Raw genomic sequence first — 9,172 nt, forward strand, 5'->3', positions numbered from 1 at the left:
AGATGTTTGCATTACCACAAAGTTATTGGTTTTTGTTCTGTCATACTGTTCAATGCAAACACAAGGTTGCCTGCATATTCCAACCATGGTAAGTGTGTGTAACTTATTCAGTTATAGGCTAGTTTGACTAGCCAGAAAACCGGGCTGACACTAACAATGACAGGTTTTTACTTTCCTGACCCTATTTTCACAAGGTCAGTTTGTGTGATGTATTTTCCAGGGTGGCTATTTCAGTGACATCCATATCCATGTTAACACGTTCGCGGCGGCATGGGAGCGATCGCTCCCATACGGAACCCTAATGCCATCCTGGTGGGTGCGATCGCTCCCAAGCTGCAATGCAGTACGAAATGATTTATTTTTAAGCCAGGATTAGAGCTAGAAACTTGAAACCTCGCACAGCACTGCTCAATAGTATACTGTATTTTGTTGTGGTGTTGGTTGGTAGTAAATATTCCCGTAAATCCCCGTCTGGCAATCTCAAAATTCTACTTTTGTCCCGTCTTTTTCCCTCCATTTGGCAATACAATTCCAATGGGACCGGCTACGTTACAAGCAGTGCTGCTATCTGTTGGTGTTTAGCGAACTACGTCAACTCTCGTTGTAAAGCAGGACATCCCTGCACGTTATTTGCTATTTGTCAGCCCGAAATTGGAAAGCCAATCACACGCGGCAATCGGGTTTGTTCGATGCTGAGGGCTACGCCGGACCTGGGATACGCCCGCCATTTGACGTGCCGCCGCGAACGTGTTAATCAAACACAAGAACAAACACTGAAAATCTTCAAAAATATTGTTCAAAATGGTTCTTTGTGCTGGAAATATATAAACACCTTACCTACCCTATGTTAAAAAAATCTAAAATCGTATAACTCATTGAGCGAAGCTCTTATACGTTGACTCTTATGCATTTCGTAATATGCAATCTCCTTCTAGACGGCTGAAGTAATCATTTTCAAATTTTGCATGGTGATAAAGACCATATATATCGGTGAGTGCTAACATCTATATAGCGTTAAAAAAACTCTCTAAGGAATCCCCCCCACTGGCTCTAAAAATTTGTATGTAATCTTTATGGACGCAGTATTTGACATAAAAACAAAGACACAAGATCAGCTGTTGACTTATTAAAGGACTTAACTGAAACGGCTACTTTAAAAAAAGGTCGTAGGTAAAAGGAATTACTGTAACTGTTATCTTATTATAATAATAGTTGTTTATTACAAATCCAGTTATTTTATTATAATAAACCTTTTAATTGGAAGTCAACTATACTTTTTATACTAAATAAATTGTTGTTAATTTAATTCCCTCATCAGTAGATTGAAATATATATAAAAATAGTCACACAATGTCCACAAAATGTCAATATCAAGCAGCTGATTCGAATCCTACCTGGTGTTTTCTAGTTATGTTTAATTTTTTTACTCCTATTATGGATACTATAATAAAAAGTGTTCCAATAGTTACATGAATAACAAAACCCGGTTCTTATAAAAAAAAGTTGACCCATAAATTGAACTAGGTATATATGTTGCTTGAAATCGAGCAATCGCAAAGAAGTACATAAAGGAGTTATTTAAAAACAAATAACTTGTTTAAGAACAAATATAATTTATAAATTCCGATGAGTCTAAAAGAGTCAACTCAAAGATTACGTAACTAATGATAATACTCACAATGTAACTTACCAGTTCAACAAAATCAACATTTCTTGTAAATATCTTATCATGTTTCAAAAGCTGATCTGGCTTTAGCATGGTGGAAGGAAAAAAACATAGGTGTGCTATTCCCGTCATATTCTGATGTCACTTGGATTGCAAACAAAAGATCACCTGATTATAACTGTCAAATTAGTATATGTATTTGTTTTGATTTGGTTGTTATTGTTTTTATAATGTGTTTTTTTATAAAAAAACATTAACAATCAAATCAAAACAATTACATACTAATTTGACAGTTACAATCAGGTGATCTTTTGTTTGCAATCCAAGTGACGTCAGAATATGACGGGAATAGCACACCTATGTTTTTTCCTTCCACCATAGGCTTTTAGTGTGTTGTAGAAATGTTTCCCACTTATAGCCACAATAGGTTGTCCATGTTGGTCTTTGTCAATGATAATGTAGTTTGCGTGGTATCACCCATTGTCGCCAGTACGTTTACAAACTTCAGTCTTTATTTTAATAGCACTAAATAACCATTAAGAGGGTTCCCTACCCCCACCAAAAAACTTCAGAAACCGCTTCGCGCGGTATCATATAGCGATTCTAGTTTTAACATTTAAATTGTGAACCAAACACCATATTGTACATAAAGAGTGGTTCTACTAAGTTTGCTTTTTAAAAAATGTCTATGCTTACGCAATCAAGGGCAACGACTTGTCAAAGTTAGTGAACTTTAACTGTAAAGTTCACTAACTTTGACAAGTCGTTGCCCTTGATTACGTAAGCATAGACATTTTTTAAAAAGCAAACTTAGTAGAACCACTCTTTATGTACAATATGGTGTTTGGTTCACAATTTAAATGTTTAAACTAGAATCGCTATATGATACCGCGTGAAGCGGTTTTCTGACGTTTTTTGGCGGGGGTAGGGAACCCTCTTAACTACCTGATTTTCTGCATAACCTCTCTGTCACAATTTTATAATTAACATATGTTCTTCTTCTCACTTTAAATTTCTGACAACAGCTGGAGTTTCATAACAATATTTGTTTCCCATGTTAATCTTATGGAGAAATACAAAACTTTAAAGAGCCCCAGGTCCTCACTCTCTAATTATTTCCCTAAAAAGAAAGTTTCTTGCACAACTTCACGTTATGCTCTTTCCAATGACACCAAAAACATGTCAATCGGTTCAGTAATTTCGGAGAAGTAATTGTCACAAAAACCTGCTTGCGTACCTTTTTAATAAGTAAAGATACAAAATTAGGTACATCAATCTCCTTAAAACCAAATCACAAATCCTTCAATCACTCAAAAGTCACAATAAATCATTAATAAAAACACAAACATAAGCTGTTATAAACTTTAGAATATTGCTATGTCTTTTTAACCCTTAATTTGGCAAACAAATCTTTTTTTGAAAACTACTTTTTCCTTGCAATATTCCAATCAAAAGGGTCCAAAGGAACTTCAAAAAATAATTTTAAAATTTTTATAAGTATTTTTCACAATTTTTTCATGTGTGCCGTTTTTGGCACTTTGCCAAAGATGCGGAGATTTCTCTATGAATCTTATGTTGAATTAAGTACAACAAGTTTATCTGTATAGCACTTAAAAATAAACTTTAGGGTTTAAATAAGTCGACATTATCACATATTGGATATCAAAATTTTGATATCAAAATAGTTATACAATTGTATAACTATAATTATATGTAAGATATAAAAAAATCAATTTCTCCACAAAAGTTATCAATCCAATATAAAATGGTATAAACGTCATTATAAAAAAATGAACTAAAATGTATACACATGTAAAACCTCTACAAAACTATGTGATTACAATAGAAAATACATTATTATATAATTTATTGATATTTCATTAGTCATGCCCATCAGGAAAATCGTTTGAAATTTCATTAGAGTATGTCCATCAAGAAACGTCATCTACTTTTGGTGAAACCCCACAAAACAATTGCTATTTTCTTTCAGTTACAGCCTTTCCCACACTTAGAACACTCTATCGACGGTTTATTTTTATTTATTTATTTATTTTTGCAAAATCTGCATCGACCTCTTGATGTATACAAAGAAAGGGTAGTGTCCAACACCATCAAAGCGTACATCTTCAACATACATCAGAGCAGCTGGTGTGAGAAGAAGTAAAATCCTTGTCTTTTAGAACACTTGTCTTTTACTCCTTTCTTTGGTTAGCATTCAAAAGTCTCATAACTAAAATTTTTTAGTGACATATTGTCTTGCTAGTTTTCAGTTTAATTATTTTCAACGTGGCAGCAATGCCTTATTCCACGATATGTCGATACGGTGATAAAATATTTGTAAGTACCAAAGTCTCTATCGGAATGCCCAATCAACTTTCATATAAAAAGATTCACTTTCAGCAGGAAATAAAACTCTTTTTGGTAGATATTTGTTGCAATGGATGGTCAGGATTTTTTGTAAAGCCAAAGTCTTTTCTAAACAGCCTATAGTGAAAAATCTTTCCTCGCAAAAACATTTTTATTTTACAATTTGTGAAAATAAAAGACATAGCCTACATTTACAAATATAAATACCTTTCACTGTTTTATAAACAGTGTGCCACTTTAGGCGTGCTCAATAAACTAAAAAAAATAACTGCATCTTCGGTAATGTGCCATTTTTGGCACGCCCAAAACCGTTCATTGTTCCCTGGTTCTTTGGCAATGTGTCATTTTTGTCACACTCAAATTGTTCGGTTTATAAAAAAATCTATATTCATATTTAAGCTAAAACTGACCTGGGTTATGTTTTCTTATCTTTAATCCGTGCAAATCACTTAGATATATAAGTAAACAGCCTAAAATATTGAACTAAGAAGTAATTTACTAACCTTCTACACTAAGCCTCCATACTTCCTTTTCTATATGTTGGTCTAAAAGTGATAGTAATTTCCAAAACATCCACTATAGTGCACTAAACCATAATAGCAATAGGCAAAGAACCTTTGGACACCGTTTGTTGAAATTAAAAAGTTAACAGACGAACGTGACATTTTTTTGAATCATCATGTGCCAATAATGGCACGCTGTCAAATTAAGGGTTAATAGTGTGTAATCAAAATATATAAAAAAAAACAACATTTCATTTCATATAACTTTATTCATTTCAGTACATCAATACAGGAATAGCGATCTATACTATATAAAGTTGGAAATGATTAATTTACCAAGTATCGAAATATAAGAAGGTTTCTACTGACTTATACAATCCCCGCCCATAGAACAGGCACCCTGCTAGTTAAATATCAAGATATCTCTTTTTACCCAAGACAAGGTCAGTTAGTGAAAGTAATCATTTTAACAAAGATAATAATAATAATAATAATTTATTTGTGCAACTAGTGAGCAAAGTGATAAATTGACTCACTCGAGAGAAATACTTACTCACGAGCCGTAGGCGAGTGAGGAATGGTTTCTCGAGTGAGGCAATTGCACTTTGCACTCGAGCTGCACATTATATTTTTCCTACAGTTACCATAAAACAAATAAATTGGTAAAGAAACGTAACATATTTTTACACAGAAGTGAACTTTTAATATGACATTTAATGATACAACAGTAAAACAGCTGACCAGCTGATTTACAGCCAGTGCTGCCAACGTATTTCGCGCACATACGACCTTGTCTGCATGTTACGCGCTCACTATTTTGTGCCTTCACGTTGCAAATCTGGAGTGAGACAAAGTAATTAGAGTGAGACAATGTTAACATTGTCTCACTGATGAGCGAATTGGCCACTTTGCTTTCTCAAATCAGTGAGAGAACATGTACATTGTTAGGTAACTGTAGGAAAACAGTATTTTTTTACCAGGCAGAAGTACAAACAAATATTAAAAATGTAAGAGAACATCTTCATAAAAACAATAAAATTATCTTAATTTAATAATCTAAATGAGAAAAAAATTTAAATACTGATGTTCAAAATAAATGTTAAACTAATCAACAGAATGGATCTAAACTGATTTGTCTCCACTTCTTCAGCCTCCTCTCCCCCAACCTCCATCGCGATCCACCCTGTCATCAGGCCTGGATATAACAGAACAAAAATTAATATTAAAAACAGTATTCTGAACAGAACAAGAGTCTTTTTATGCATACTTCTATCATTATTTAATGTACTCAGTGGCGTACTGAGGGGGGGGGGGGAGGTTTGCACCAGACCCCACACCAACATAGGCCTCCAAATCAGGGCCGTATTCCCCTAACGGTGGACACTGCGATTGCCAAGGGCTTCGGCCTGGGAAGGGGGCTCACTTGGGGCCTCAAAAGAATGCTTTTTCTCTTGGAAAATTTTCCCAAAATCTGTTAGAATTAGGGGGTACAATAATCCAAGTTTGTCTTGTATTCTCATGATAGCCGAAAGCATCTGCAAAGATTGCGTGATCGAAATTTACGACTACCAGCGGGTAGTCGTAAAATATAGCCTACATTTCCTAAAAAACAAAAGCAAATTTTTGGGCACATCTCCAGTTAAAATGCTGGTTAAATACTAGTAATTCAGGAGGGTTATGCGAAATAGGCTTGGGGGCAATGGACACGGCCCTGGATTTATAAGTTTTAAATTTAAGTAAATGGCAAAACTTACCATTAGTTAGTTCTCTTCAATCTTAGTCTTTACTTCGCCCCATCCTCCATCTCCTCTTCCTCTGACACCTCTCCCCTGTATTCTCCAATGTCGGAGGATATTAATTACAACGCCCCCATTTTACTGGTAGGCTTCAGTTCTGTACAGAAATATTGCAAAAAATAGTGTTATACAAATACTTTGAGTCCAACAAATAATACAAGTCTGTACACTCCTTTCTATATTTGTAATATTCAAATAGGTACAGATAATAGGAAAATGTTTGAGCAAATCTGGGTCAAGTTAGTACAACTATTATAATTTGTAACAATAATATGGTTTAGGCAAAATAAATTGGTTTAACACGTTCGCTACCACAATTATATAAAATTTACGTTTGCATAGACTAGCGACGCAATTGTGCGTCGACTCATTTCTCACAATAGACCACCGACGCATATTTGCGTCAGCTGATCATATTGAAATAGACTAACGACACACACTTGCGTCGGTGTTCAATGTTATTAATCAGCGTATTTCTTAGCAACGGTCTATTTTAAAGCCCTGATTTTATCGTATCAGTCTAGAGGGATATCTGCCGCAAATGTGCGTCGCTTGGTGTGTGGATATGACGATTGGTTACGTCACACAACAGTTGGCAACATTGTTGTTTACATTGTGCATTCCGCGACATCTCAGAACAGATGTAAACGTTATAACCTTTGCAGTTTTGGCGAGTGTTTGGAGTTTCTTTATTTGTTTGAGTAAATGCTTGAAACAACCAAATTTAAAACGACGCTTAAACGTGCGTCGCCTGGTCTATTGAAACGAAAATGTAGGTAATCTTTTTATCTGAATTTTATTAAATAGACTGACCGACGCATATATGCGGCGTTTTAAAATTTGCTCAAAACGATAAATAAAAACAATATTTATTGCTTACTAATTCACTTAAGGTCAATATGAAGTCAATTAGTCCATTTAAACGATATTTCTCTTTTGGTCTGTTGGCAATGTTATTCCTATATCACTTGGTCTGTAAGCAACGTCATGATCATTCCTTTTGGTCTGTAGGAGTGACCGGACCGACGCATATGAGCGTCGCTCGGTAGCGAACGCGTTCAACATTAATTCTTTGTTATTTCCCAATTTGCAAAAATGCAAGCTCTAGCCTAATTAAGACATTTCCAAACAACATGTTTCGAGATGTAATCCAAATGCATTTTAAGTAGGGGCCTAGTTTTGAATGTTTATAAAAAAACTATAAATTTGCATTAAGATTAATTATCCTTATGTTCCACCAAAAACTATTAATAATAGTTTATTTGTGTAGGTAACTAGTGGGCGAAGTGGCACTTTGCTACACATGAGAGAAATGTTTACGCACGAGCCGTAGGCGAGTGTGGAAAGTTTGTCGAGTGCAGCAATGGCAGTTTGCACTTGTGTTACACATTATATTTTCCCTACAGTTACCATAAAACATATAAATAATTAGTTGTTCAAACTCTGTTCAACACAAAATGCAAATGATTCAGTTTGGATCAGTGTCTATGGTTGTCGATAATATGGAACCCACCCAAATATCGACAGTAGGCCCTCCGGATAACACTTACCAAAGTACCGATTTGAACTTTGAATAACTTAGTTAACAAACATAGCCTAGAATCTATCACAAAGGGGAAAGAATGTTGACTCACCTCACTTAAGTTATGGTTAGACCAAGGAACATTATCACGGCAGTATGGTAATTGCCTCCAGGGTCCACAACTCTGGTCTCTCTTTCTCTCTCATCTGCTGTGATGTCGATGGCAATGTCGTCCAGAAAGGTTAGTCCTCTTAACTTATTGATTCAAGACAATATTTAAAATATAGACCAATTTGGGTTCAGGTCAAATTACAGCCTTTGCTCCAGGATCATCTATAAAATTAACATTGATGTCATCAGCAATGAATGATATAATCCAAGTCTAGTCTTACACCAAATACAAACAGCTCTAGAATATTTTGCAGCACTTAAGTTTACGTCCTACACTCATTCCAATGAATATATTTCTTTAATACTTTCTTTCTTATTACTTTGGCGACCATACAAAGTAGGTATTTTAAGCCAAGTACGAATGGAAATGAGTGTAGGATCAGGATGAGTGGCGCGATCTTGTAGTCTTGTTAGTGACTAAGGCCGACATTCCTTAGACACAGCTGTTAATTAATAGCCCATACAGCTAATGGCAACTAAGGGACCTACAGTTTATAGTGGAATCCGAACCACATTATTGCCTTGGTCTATAGCCTATACGAATTGGTCTAATTATCAGGATAGTACTGCGGATAGTCGTAGTACTCACACCAAGGAGTATCACATCCACAGTGCATGCCTATAAATATCCACAATTCGTGACCTCCTACGGTAGTAGCTGGATTACAGGACGACGCCACCCGTCCCAGTCATATTGATTATTTCATTCGATAAACTTAGGCCTATATCAATTTTGGGTAATGTTAGGGTGAAACCTAACCTAACTAACGGAATGAAATATTCAAAATATTAAATAGTCTAACTTATGTATTCATATCGGGTACAGTTTCTTAACTGGTCTATGCTAATATTGATTGAAACTATCGAATTGAAAATATTGATTAGTAATCGATATTTTTAAATACATCTATTGCAAAATAAAACTATCATAACCTAACCTAACCAACCAAACTTGCTGATGGTGAAAAAATCGCATGAAGGTTTACAAATCGAAACGATAGTTGCAATCGATATTAGCATAGCCCAGTTAAGAAACTGTACCCTTAATATCTTTCATTTGAATGAATAAAGGACATAAACTAAAGTGCAGCCGCATATTTTTAAATAACAAATTCTTAAAGTTGACACTGGGTCAATGGGAATAAGA

The 9,172-nt window shown here is 35.0% G+C and overlaps 1 long non-coding RNA gene across 1 annotated transcript; it reads right to left on the reverse strand.

The window, feature by feature from the left end:
• Window positions 1-4,813: 4,813 nt before the first annotated feature.
• LOC128991168 (uncharacterized) lies at window positions 4,814-8,110 on the reverse strand. The gene is made up of 3 exons (XR_008490606.1): window positions 7,967-8,110; window positions 6,291-6,429; window positions 4,814-5,731 (listed from the first exon to the last, which is right to left on the reverse strand). It is a non-coding gene; the product is annotated as an uncharacterized LOC128991168 (long non-coding RNA).
• Between the last annotated feature and the right edge of the window lie 1,062 nt (window positions 8,111-9,172).

This window comes from Macrosteles quadrilineatus, unplaced genomic scaffold, assembly GCF_028750875.1.
Source record: "Macrosteles quadrilineatus isolate MER2022 unplaced genomic scaffold, UCM_ALF_1.0 Scaffold_3__2_contigs__length_128488019, whole genome shotgun sequence".
Taxonomy (NCBI): Eukaryota; Metazoa; Arthropoda; class Insecta; order Hemiptera; family Cicadellidae; genus Macrosteles; species Macrosteles quadrilineatus.